Raw genomic sequence first — 13762 nt, 5'->3', positions numbered from 1 at the left:
ACAGTACTACAACTAATCGGTCACACCATAACCTTAGCACGAACTCAAACTCTCAATACCATTTTACGTGATCGCTGGTCTTATTCCAACTAATATAGCCACCTGAAAAGGAATCTTTATTAACTTAACCACATAATTTTATACCCCTACTCTCTTCACCGAAAAAGGCACTAGGGTGAAGCCTACTCTACCCATCATATTACCTTAAGGCCATACGCCAAACCTTGTACCTATCTGAATTGGGGTGTTACAACTTTCCTCCCCTTAAAAAAATTTCGTCCTCAAAATTTTCATATCGACTGGAATTCAATGACCTAGATCCAATTGGTTATACACGTTAGACACATGTCAATGACGATACGAATTCCCTTTCATACACCTCAACGTTTCTTTCTCAATGGCATACTCCTCAAAGGTCTTCTTAAAAAGATGTCATTATGTTGTTTCTTTGAATGAAATCAAAATTTTGGCTATTCAACACTTGAGTGTGGACATCACACTTATACCTTTTGTGACAGCCCTAAATTGACCATAGTCGGAAAGTGGTTTCGAGACCATGAAACCGAGCCATAAGAAAATAATTAACAGTCATATTTAATGCTTATTATATATGAACATGCACGTGTGAAAATTTCATGCTTAAATTTCGTATATAGTATGTGAAATTTATCAAATAGGACTTGTGTGAGAAAATTTAGAAATGTGCTAGGCAAATGTTAAAGTGGCCTATTAAAGCATGTTAGAAAATGCTTGTACTTGCATGTCAAATTAGCCAAAATCTAGATGGTGGCCGGCCATGCTATGGGTTAAAACATATTATAAATATGTTATGTTAACATTTTGTGTTAAAATAATAAAATAAAGGATATGGGTAATAAAATAATAGTGGTTAGTAGGAGGAGAAACCAAAGTTAGCTTAGGTTGCTCCTCCATTGCCGTAACTAGAGGAAGAAGATGAAGTAAAATTCGGCCAAGGTGGTTCTCTAGATTAAGGTATGTTCAATGTTACTTTTGGAAGTTTATACATCCCTTGGATGATTAGTCTAAATTCTATCTAACTCATGGTTGGATTTGGGGTTGTTGGAGAGTTAGGATTCGGCTAAGAAGCTTAAAAATTTTAGTTGATGCCTTGATGCTATTAGCATGTTAGATATGTGGATGTGTTAAGTTGCTGGTTATGTTAGCATGAAAGTTGAGATTCTTAACTCATTTTGTTTGGAGGTGCCAAATTTAGATTTAAGAAGAGAATGGGTAATCGGTTGTGCTTGGTAGAATGGTGGATGAGTCGCCGAATGTGGTCTTTGGTTTGGGCATAAGAAATAATATTATGCATAGGTTTCGGTTTTGGTAGTACTTATATAATTATAATTAGTTCATTTTGATGGTTTGGCATGAGGTGATAAGTAAAAGTTTAAAGGTAGCTTAAGTTAATTGATACTCGCTAATGATTTCAAATTGAAGCTTTGTTAAGTTGTGAAATGAGTGGCCGAGAGAGCTATAGACTATTGCCGGATGTATGTTCGGTTAATAGAGTCTCCAAATTGATTATATGTGTGTGTGCTATTAGAAATTCAAAGGATTTTCGGCAGAATATGGTTAGGGGTTAAGTCATGAGAACTTGGGGGTATTCATATTTGGACCTTAAGATTTTGTACACTATGGCTATGTGAGTTAGGTGTTAAATAACTTAATTATGTGTATGTATGACCAAGTATAATCGGCCACATGAGTAAAATGAGTTTGATATGTGATTGCTGAATGTGATTAACAAGTAAACCTTATTGGTAAAAATATTTAATACTTCTACTTGTATATATATTAAGCTCAAGGGCAAGGGGGATCAAAGTTGGATCAGGGAAAAGAGAAAGCAATAGAGTAATCAACCCACAACCGTTCCAAGATACCGAGGTAAGTCTTCGAGTAATGGAACTTAGTTTATGATTTGATTAAGTCATGACATATAAGCATAACAAATAACGGTGATATAATGATTCTACTTGAATTATATATAGAGGTAATTGGTTCATACTTATGACGGGCAGCCGAATGCGTATAGAGATCATGTTATAAAGCAAATCAAAATCATGCCCTTTGTATGTGGCTATTGAGCCGAAAATGGTAATGGTTGATAAGTGTCTTGTGTTTGAGTTCTAGTAATGAAAATGAAATATAGATGTGTTATGATTTATTGATATATGTGCATGATTATTCGGATGATAACCAGACTAAGATCCGAAGGCATTTGTGCGAGTTACTTTATCCGGGCTAAGTCCCGAAGGCATTTGTGCGAGTTACTATATCCGGGCTAAGTCCCGAAGGCATTTGTCCGAGTTACTATATCCGGGCTAAGTCCTGAAGGCATTTGTGCGAGTTACTATATTCGGGCTAAGTCCCGAAGGCATTTGTGCGAGTTGCTATATCCGGCTAAATCCCGAAGGTACTTGGGTTTGGAAATGAGTGATCTTGCTATGATAATTTCAATTAATACGCTCATAAAATCCAAACAATAAGGTATGTTTCGTATATGCATCGGAAAGTTGATCCCTTTTAAATAGTATTCGCTCAATTGATTAACAAACTTCCGGCCTTAGTTAGGTTTGATCCCCTGTGTATGAATATACTGGTTGAAGCGTGAAGTAAGTATGATTTTGGGAATATGCGTATATGCAATTATTCATTTAGTCATACAAACGCTATACTTTAGTTGTGAATAATTTCATTACTTAAAACTTACTAAGCATCCAAATGCTTATTCTGTTGCTTTAATTCTCTGTTTTATAGATTTTGTTCGTCAGCTATCGGACTCGGGAGTATCAAAGTCGAAGTCGTCCACATTATCTAAGCCCTTTTGGTACTCCTTTAGTTGAATTTTGATAATGGCATGTATAAGGCTGACCCTTGTTGTTAATTAAGTATCTTTTGGTAATGTATATTCGTATAGCCATGCGAAAATGGCTCGTATATTTTGAAGTATATCATTACGGTCTTATGATATGGTTATTAAGTGGTGTGGAAATGTTTGGTAAAGACTAGCCATTGGAATGGCCGATCACGATCCTATTGGGGCTACGTACGTCATGGCTAATCGTGATTATACTTGAAAATAATGTATGTCAATTTACTAATGGATTCATGGAAAATTATGAAATAGGTAAAATTTACCTTAAAATAGATGCTAACAGCAGCAGTGATGTAAGTTTGAAAAATCACTAAAAATAGTAGGAAAGAAATTAAATAGTGAATAAATTATGTAATCGAATTTTGATGAGTCTATTTTCATATGAAAGAAACGAAACGACCATATAAGCCGTATTTTATGAGATGTTTAAGTTTTCGTGAAACAGGGCCAGAGCGTTTTCTGGATCCCCTGTTCTGATTTTGAAAATTTACCATAAATTAACCAGAGACAATTAGAAGTCATGCTTTATATTTATGGATTCCTTTTTGAGTCTAGTTTCATTAGAAACAAATGGCATAAGTATTGAAGCTCTTTACAGGGAGATATCTAAGTCGTAATGCATGAAGGTCAGAGTAGTCGAACCCTGAAACAGGGGAGACTTTAACTAATAAACTGTACTAATTGGCCCAACCAAAAATTCTAGAAAAAAATTTGTGGATGGAAATATGAGTCTAGTTTCAGGAAAAATTTACGGAATCAGTTTTTGAGTTTTTGAACTCGAGATATGATTTTTAAAGTAACTGTGATGCAGTTAGCCAGCTTGTCTGGAAATTTTTAAAATGAACTGTGTAAGTAAATGAATTAAGTCCGTTAACACCTCATGTTCGACTCCGGCAACGGTCTCGGGTACGGGGCGTTACACCTTTTTTACAAATGTCAAACCTACATTAGAGAATTCAAACAGTTTCTCACAAAGTGACTTCTTGAGCAGATTTATATTTATAAAACAAAGACTCCAACTCCTCTTTAAACACTTTTGCTAAACTCTTCAATTTTCTTAACAGCTTTTCTAATTCCTCAATTTGCCTTCATCTTCTTCAATTCCATATTTTCTTAAAGGTAATCTTATCTCCTCTTCTTTTCCATACTTTTTTTCTTATTTACATACAAGAATGTCAAGGATGGATGTTCATGGTAAAGGTCCTACCCAGAGTAGAGTTCAACCCCCAAAAATCATGCCATTTTCAAACTCCCTAAATTTGAAAATATTCTTCCACGATTCTCAGTAGCCTGAGGTTTTCATTGCTTATGACATTAAAATACCTCAAAGGTGTTGTCTAAGTGACAACACCCAAGGCTTTATCCTTCCCCTTATTCTATTATTGGTTGGATTTCACTTACCTTTACACCTTTTTTTTTTTGCTCAGTTTTGACTGAGTATGATATTGCACCAGGACAACTATTAATGTTATCTTGGTGGATTCTGGTAGTTTATTTCATCGATTGTTGCCCACGAAACTTGCTACCCCTCTTAGGAGTTCTCCAAAGATTTTATCAATTGAAAAGTACTAGACAATAGGCTGGTGTTGGTTCCACCCACTTCAGTCTTCACCAAGGTTATAACCCAATCATTCAAAATTGTCTTTCCAATCTAGGTTAGAAAATGGAAAGTTTTATAAGGGTCATTTGGAAGCTCGAGGATAGATTTGATTTTCCTATTTGTTGGTCACTTCCCTAAGAATCCATTTGCTCTCAAAGCCAACCCGTGGACTCAAAGATTACCAATGATAAGTGATATTCACGACAGGTTTTAAATATTTATAATTAATCGTTCTTGAAACTAACTATTATCACGCTGAAGGCAAGTGTACCTATCGAACAGTGGTATAGCTTTAGCAAGACTGGATTGTCAAACTCAAAGGAACCAAGAGTGATAGTAATTACCTTCTTTTTATTATCTAGCCTAAAAATTAAGGGATTTGGTTATCTAAACTAATTACTAAACTAAGAGTGCACAGAGAGAAAATTTGGGAAAATACTTTTTAGAAAATTCGATTAATTAAGACAATACCTAAGGATAAATCCACCTAGACTTTACTTGTTATTTGACTCTAAATCAGACGATTTATTCATTTGACTTGATCCGTAGAAATCCCTAAGTTATATTATTATCTCTCTCGAGAATAATAACGTCTAACCCTAGGTTGATTAATTGAAATCTCTTTCTAATTAATGCCCTAGTGTTGCATTAACTCGATCTATGGATCCCCTTATTAAGTTTCACCCTAATCCGGCAAAATCATATCACCCTGTCTCTAGGCGTGCAATCAACTCTACTTAATTATGACAAATTTACTCTTAAACAGGGTCTATTCCTCTTCTGAATAAGAGCATTAACTCGAATCAATATCTTGGAATATTGAAACAAGAATTAAGAACACATAATTAAGAACAAGCCAAATATTTATCATACAATTCAGATAATAATAACAAGATCCGTCTTAGGTTTCATTCCCCTTAGGTATTTAGGGGGTTTAGTTCATACTTATGAACGAAAATATCTCAAAAGCATAAAGATAACAAAACATAAGAAAACCCAAAACTCCTGAAGGAACTTGAAGGGAGATCTTCAGTCTTGATGATGAATCCGGCTTCTGAGATGGATCAATCGGCTTTCCATGAGTAATTCCCTGCTTCCTACTCCGCGTCCTCTCTCTTAAGTGCCTCATCAGGTGTTTAAATAGGGTTTAGAATGCCTAAGAGCCCTCAAAATTGGCCTTTTCCGAATAGGGTTATACTTGGGCTCAGTAGGGACACGCCCATGTGTGATTACTCCAGCTCATGGTCAAGGCTGTTGAAGAGGCATGGGCGTGTAGTCTACCCATGTAAGTCGTGCTTTGATCCTGCCAAAGGGACACGCCCGTGTGAGGAAGCCTAGGCCGTGTTGATTTCCCATGTGGGTCTATTTTTTCTGTTTTCAGCCCATTTCTCGCTTTTTTACTCTCCTATGCTCACCTAAGTATAAAACATGAAATTAAAGAATTAGGAGCATCAAATTCACCAAATTTAAGAAGAAACCATCCATAATTGTGCTAAGCATGGGATAAAAACATGTATAAATTACGGTTTATCAAATAGCCCCACACTTAAGCGTTTGCTTGTCCTCAAGCAAAATCCTCAACTCACAATCAAAATAAATTCTTCTCGATTTATAATCCCTATCAATAATATCTCAAAATAATCCCCAAGTATCCATACATTGGAAATTCAACTAAAAGTACATAAAAGTTTCAAACATTCCAAGTTGAGTATTTTATCACGAAAAAATAGGTGTCTCCCCTTATCTAAGTGATTACATTTAATCAAAATATCACAGAGTTTAACATCCTCACTAAAGATTCACTCAAATCACTCTGAGTGTTTAAGGACATCAATTAAAGCACTCATTAGTCAATATGAAAATTTATTACCATAGGCTTGCTTGAAAATCAAATCTCCACCACTACATATTGAGCTGATACATCAATCAAAAAGGTCTTTAGAGGGTTGTAACGTGGCTTTGGTTAGGGGGTGTGGTCACAAGCTGAAGGAAAAGGTTAGAATCGAGATTGAATTGAAAAATTACCTAGCTAGAAAAATAACTAGTCATCAGTTGAATACAAGTGAGCTTCTTCTCAGAATATGGAATTAACACTCAAGCTCAAAAACGACGAATTACTATTAATATGTGTTGAAGTTTTTTTTTTTAAGAACAAGTCAAATACATAGAAGAGCAAAACATAGCTAAGCAATTGGTTCAAATCAAATCTCGACAAAAATAGGGATCAAATTAGGGGATTTTAACAATAATGGGTTATGGGTTAATATTGAAGGTAAATCAATTAATGGTTTGTTAGGCTTAAAGGGGTTCACTAAGGGTTAATTATGAAGGTAGGCTTTTGTGGAGTGAGTGGGTTAAACCTAAGTGCCTTTATCATCTTGACATATCAAATCAAATGGTGTGGTCTTGACATGCATAATCAAGCAAGTTCTAAAATAACAATTCAATATTAACACACTCAAAGCAACAATAAAAGTGAGCATGAAAGAAATAATAGATGCTCTAAAGGCTCAAGATCTCACAAAAATTATAGCTTTTTGATGTTTAAACTTGTGAATTTCAACTTATGATAATACCTAAACTTAGGGAAACAACCTAAAAGTTTATAATTCTTCAAAAATCAACTTATCATGCTTGATTCCCTAATGTCTTAAAGTTTAAACAATCAATGCATAAATGCCTATATTTTAATTCAAGACATATCAATAAAAATCATAAATTAATTAAAATTCATTCTAAAAGTGATATGAGTGATTCACGTGAGAATAAGACAAAATTCAGGGATTTCTAATGATGATATGAAAGACCCTCCACACGTAAGATGTACATTGCCCTCAATGTACAAAGATAGATATATTGAAGAAGATAGATAATATAATCATAAGATAGGGAGAGAAGTGAAACTTCTTGAATGATGAATGAACTCCTTGAATTGGAGTTATAGAGAATAATCGGCCAAGGCAATGATAAGAGTGGAGGAGGATACTCCGGTGGTGGTAGAGGTTCATTAGTCCATAAGTCCTTTGCCATTGGAGTTTTTAGTTCCTATTTGATGATGAGCTTTGGAGCTCTTTATGACTGTGATAAAATCAGGAACTCTTTAGGAAATATAATGGAGCATAATTACTCGTAACAAAATAGCCAAAAATAAAAAATGTAAAAACTCAAGATAAAATAGTATTAAAAGGAAATAAAAAGTAATTTCAAAATATAAAGATAAAAATAAAATAAATGATAGGCGTTTATAGAGAAATTGGGGCACACGGCCGTGGGGCACGCCCGTGTGCCTTCATTTCAGCCCGTGCGTTTCGTGGTTTTCAAAATTGGGTGCATTAGTGTACACGGCCATGTTGCACGGCCGTGTCAATCTTCGTTCACTTCTCCCATGCCCGTATATACAGGCACACGCCTATGTTATTTTGACAGGCTCGATCACGGTCGATGGGCACAGTCGTGTTGCTCGCCCTTATTAGTTTGGCAGGATTTCCCATGACCATGTCGCACGGCCGTGGCAGCTTTATCGGATCCTGTGTTGGGGAAACAATTTTGATCTATTTTCACACGGCCGTATCGCACGGCCGTGTTGCATTCCATGGTATGTGCACGGCCTACAGCACTCTCGTATGCCTGGCCGTATGGTTTTGAAAATCCTGTATTCAGTGACTCAGTTAGTGAATTAAAAGTTAAAAACTAAAATTTAAAGAAGTTAACATCGTTAGTGCTCGGGGTGCCTCCCGAGAAGCACTTATTTATAGTCTAAGCTCGACTCTACCTTGTGGGTATATTTAGGTAACTTCGTGGAGCCGTAGCTCCTCTTTATCGTCTTTAAAATTCTCATTGTTATACATTTTGAGACGATGTCCATTTACCTTAAAAGTGTCTTGTGATGGATAACTTACCTCTACTGTGCCATATGGAAACACTGTTTGAACTACGAAAGGACCTGACCATCGTCATTTGGGCTTTCCAGGAAACAATTTAAGCCTCGAGTTATATAATAGGACAAGATCTCCAACTTCAAATTGCCTTCGTTGCTTCAAACGGGCGTCGTGGCGGTGCTTCGTGTTTTCCTTATATAGGCGCGAATTTTCATATGCATTGGCTCGCCACTCATCTAACTCGTTCAACTGCATCAACCTGTTTTCACCTGCAAGTTTGGGGTCAAGGTTTACAGAATGCCTTGTGTTCCAACTCAAATGGTAGGTGACAGCTTTTCCCATAAACAAGTCTGTAAGGTGATGTTCTTATGGGAGTCTTAAAACCAGTTCTATAAGCCCATAAAGCATCATCTACTTTCATCGTCAAATCCTTCCTGTTTAATTCTACTGTCTTTTCTAGGATACGTTTAAGCTCTCGGTTCGGTACTTCGACTTGGCCACTAGTTTGAGGGTGATAAGGGGTAGTTGTTCTGTGATGAACTCCGTATTTCTTGAGGGTCTTGTCAAATTGGGCATTACAAAAATGAGTACCCCTGTCACTGATAATTGCTCTAGGTGTACCAAATTGAGAGAAAAGTTTCTTTAGGAAGCGTTCTACTACTCTAGCATCATTAGTAGGTAAAGCTTGGGCTTCAACCCATTTGGACATATAATCAACAACTACTAAGATGTATTTATTCCTGAATGAATTAGGGAATGGGCCCATGAAGTCGATACCTCAAATGTCAAATATTTCACATGAGAGCATATATGTCTGAGGCATTTCATCACGTTTGGATATATTACATGTCCTTTGACATTTGTCACAAGAAGTAACATACCTGTTGACGTCTTTGAATAGAGTGGGCCAATAAAAACCTGATTCGAGAACTTTATGTGTAGTTTTATTTCCACTATAATGTCCTCCAACCGATCCTGAGTGGCAATGTTCCAAGATTTTCAATACTTCTGTCCTTGTAACGCATCTCTTAGTGATTTGATCTGCACATTTATGGAAAAGAAAAGGGTCTTCCCAGAAGTAGTTTTTCACATCAGTGAAGAATCGCTTCTTTTGCTGATGTGTCAACCCTTTTGGATTAATGTTAGCGGCTAAAAAATTTGCAATATCTACAAACCAAGGTATCTCAAAATCAGATATAGTAAAAAATTGTTCTTCAGGGAATGAATCATTTATTTCAATGTCATCTGGTTCTTTGGTACTTGAGTTTTCAAGCCTGGAGAGATGGTCAGCCGCAAGATTTTCAGCTCCTTTCTTATCCTTAATCTCCAAGTCAAATTCCTACAATAATAAGATCCATTGAATGGGTTGAGATTTTGCATCAGTTTTAGTTAAAAGGTGGTGAAGAGTGAAATGGTCAGTATAAACGACAATTTTAGACAATATTAAATATGGCCGAAATTTATCAAATGCAAAAACCACAGCTAGCAGCTCTTTCTCCGTGGTGGTGTAGTTTTCTTGTGCGACTGTCAAAGTCCTGCTAGCATAATAGATAGGTTGAAAATGTTTATCTCTTCACTGTCCCAAAACTGCACCTACTTCAAAAGGTGAATTCCAATCAGGTGCAATTATAATTGGAGCTTTAGTCAGTTTACCCTTTAAAGAATTAAATGCTTCTAAACACTCCTGATCAAAATTAAAAGGCACATCTTTTTTCTAGTAATTTAGTCAAAGGCTTAGCTATTTTAGAAAAGTCTTTAATAAATCTTCTATAAAACTCAGCATGTCCTAAGAAGCTTCTAATAGCTTTAACTGAATTAGGGGGAGGTAGTTTTCCAATGGTTTCAATTTTAGATTTATCAACCTCAATCCTTGTACTAGAAATTTTATGTCCTAACACAATGCCTTCTTGAACCATAAAGTGACATTTTTCCCAGTTAAGCACAATGTTTGTTTCCTCACATCTTATTAACACCCGTTTTAAATTTTTTAGGTAAAGATGGAAAGATTTACCAAAAACCAAAAAAAATCCATAAATACCTCCATGACGTCTTCTACGAGTTCATCAAAAATGGCCATCATGCAACACTGAAAAGGAGCAGGAGCATTACATAATCCAAAAGGCATTCTACGATAAGAAAATGTACCGTATGGACTTTTTTCTTGATCTTCAAGAGCTATTGGGATTTGGAAATAGCCAGAGAGTCCATCTAAAAAGCAGTAGTACATGTGTCCTGACAATCTTTCCAACATTTGGTCAATGAATAGAAGGGGAAAGTGGTCTTTTCTCGTGGCATCATTTAGCTTCCTATAATCAATGCACACTCTCCAACCTGTGACTGTCCTTGTTGGGATTAATTCATTCTTCTCATTGGTTACAACAGTCATGCCTCCTTTCTTAGGAACAACATGCACTGGACTCACCCAAGAACTGTCAGAAATAGGATAAATAACTCCAACATCTAGGATTTTTAATTACCTCAGCTTTAACAACTTCCTTCATGTTGGGGTTCAGTCGTCTTTGGGCTTGCACACATGGTTTATATTCATCTTCCATTAAAATTTTGTAGGTGCAAAAAGAAGGGCTAATCCCTTTAATGTCAAAAAATTTCCAAGCTATGGCCCTTTTATGCTCTCTTAATACTTGGAGTAATTCCTCTTTCTCTTTGGGTTCCAAGTTGGATGCAATAATAACCAGTAATGTGGAATTATTTCCAAGGAATGCATATTCCAAGTGAGTCAGAAATTGTTTAAGTTTCAGTTTGGGAGGTTCGTCAATAGAGGGTTTTTGCTTAAGTTCATCTTTTACCTTAATTCCCTCATATTCTACTAGTTTTGGAGAGGTTTCATTGGAGTTTAGTTCGGTTCCTATTTCAGAATCATCATCCATCCCCTCTCCTTGGGCGAGACACAGTTCCACCGTGTCCTTGTGTACGATTTCCTGAAAAGAATCTTGAGTAGCATGATCAATAGAGTCGATAAAATAACATGAGTCATCCTGTTCTCTAGAAAATCTCATGGCATCATAAATTTTAAAAATAATCTCTTCGTCACCTACTCTAAGTACCAATTTACCATCACCCACATCAATTACAGCCCTAGCAGTAGCTAAAAATGGCCGACCTATGATTAAAGGCACTTCAACATCTTCATCCATATCAAGCACAACGAAATCAACAGGGAATATAAATTTATCTACTTTTACAAGTACGTCCTCTATAATTCCCCTAGGATATTTAATAGATCTATCAGCTAATTGAACACTCATCCTAGTGGGTTTAGGTTCCCCTAAACCAAGTTGTTTAAACATTTTATATGGCATCAAATTAATACTGGCGCCTAAATCAGCTAGTGCTTTAACAACATTCAAACTACCAATTAAGCAAGGAATAGTAAAACTTCCTGGATCTTTCAGTTTGGTTGGCAGTTTATTTTGGAGTATGGTTGAGCATTCCTCATTAAGTTCCACTGTAGATAAGTCTTCAAACTTCCTTTTATTTGTTAGAAGCTTCTTTAAAAATTTTGCATATGTAGACATCTGCGATATAGCTTCAACAAAAGGTAAGTTAATATGCAGTTGTTTAAAAAGTTCAAGAAATTTACCGAATTGTGCATCCATGCGGTCTTTCTTTAACTTTGTGGGTATGGGATTGGTGGTTTATATTCTTTTGGCATTAGATTGTCATTGTTTTCGGGTTCGACCTCCTTTCTGTCAGCTTCTTGTGGTGGCTTCTTTTAAGATTCAGCTAACACTTTCCCATTCCTTAATGTAACTACTTTCACGTGCTCTTTTGGGTTAGGTTCAGTGTTACTCGACAGGCTACCTTGTGGTCGTTCAGATATCAATTTAGTGAGTTGACCTATCTGAGTTTTGAGCCCTTGGATCGATGCTTGTTGATTTTTAAGTGATGTCTCGGTATTCTAAAAACAAGTTTCTGACACTGAGATGAATTTTGTTAGCATCTCCTCAAGGTTCGGCTTTTTCTCTTGTTGGTAAGTGGTTGTTGGAAGCCTGGAGGTGGTGGTGGTCGCTGATTCCCTTGGCCTCCCCATGAGAAATTTGGGTGGCTCCTCCAACCTGCATTGTAAGTATTACTATAAGGATTATTTTGAGATCAAGGATTATTACCCATGTAATTTAACTGCTCGTTCTCCATGTTGTGGCCATAGGGTGGGTAATCTGGATTGCTCGATCCACCTCCACTTGCTTCGCACTGCATTACTGGGTAAACCTGTGAAGAACTAAGAAAATCATCAATTTTCTTATTCAAGAGTTTTACCTGATTAGAGAGCATGGTGACTGAATCAACGTTATAAACGCCAGCTGCTTTTGTTGGCTTTTTCCTCATGACTTGCCATTGATAATTATTCAGTGACATCTCTTCTATAAATTCATAAGCATCTTCAGGTGTCTTATTATTGATGGTTCCACCAGTGGCTGCATCAACCATTTATCGAGTTGAAGGATTCAGGCCATTATGAAACGTTTGAATCTGTAGCCAGAGTGGTAACCCATGGTGAGGGCATCTTCTCAAGAGGTCCTTGTATCTCTCCCATGCATCGTAGAGTGTTTCTAAATCCATCTACACAAAAGAAGAGATATCATTCAGTAATTTAGCCGTTTTAGCTGGCGGAAAATATTTTAATAAAAACTTTTCGGTCATTTGTTCCCAAGTAGTGATTGACCCTTATGGTAACGAATTCAACCACTGTTTAGCTTTGTTTCTCAATGAAAAATGGAATAACCAAAGGCGAATGGCGTCATCAGAAATGCCATTAATTTTAAATGTATCACATAGTTTCGAAAAGTTTGCCAAGTGAGCATTGGGATCTTCGTCTGCAAACCATCAAACTGAACAAATTGTTGTACATTTAAATTGTGTTAGGTTTCAGTTCAAAAGTATTTACAACTATAACAGGTCTAACTATGCTCGATTTAGTTCCTGTTAAAAAAGGTTAAGCATAATCATACATAGTGGGCGGAGCAAGATTCTGATTAACAGTAATCGCAGGAGGTAGCAGATTTTCTTGGTTTTCAGCGATCTCCTCGATTGTGGTAGAAGTATCGTCCTCTTTCCCTTCCTCTGTGTATCGTAAGCTTCACCTTATTTCTCTTCGGTTTTTGCAAACTGTGCAATTGATCTCACTATCAAACAGTAATGGTCCCGACGAGTTTTTTTCTAGTCATACACTATAAAAACCTGCCAGGAACGAAGAAAAGAAAACTTAGAAAAGAAAACTTAGAAAAGAAAATAAAAATTTAAATTGCAAATAAAGTAGAATGGCTAAAGTAATAAAAATTGAGTGTTCCGAATATCCTAGTTCCCCGAAAACGGCGCCAAAAACTTGATACGTGATTTTCGTGACAGGTTTTAAATATTTATAAT

General features: G+C 36.3%; 1 non-coding gene across 1 annotated transcript; it reads left to right on the top strand.

The window, feature by feature from the left end:
- Nucleotides 1–12884: 12884 nt before the first annotated feature.
- Nucleotides 12885–12990, top strand: LOC121209200 (small nucleolar RNA R71). The gene has a single exon (XR_005904317.1). It is a non-coding gene; the product is annotated as a small nucleolar RNA R71 (small nucleolar RNA).
- The last annotated feature ends 772 nt before the right edge of the window (nt 12991–13762 follow it).

Source organism: Gossypium hirsutum, chromosome A10 (genome assembly GCF_007990345.1).
Source record: "Gossypium hirsutum isolate 1008001.06 chromosome A10, Gossypium_hirsutum_v2.1, whole genome shotgun sequence".
NCBI lineage: Eukaryota > Viridiplantae > Streptophyta > Magnoliopsida > Malvales > Malvaceae > Gossypium > Gossypium hirsutum.
The sequence above is the reverse complement of the archived record's forward strand: the minus strand, read 5'-3'. Positions and strand labels throughout refer to the sequence as shown.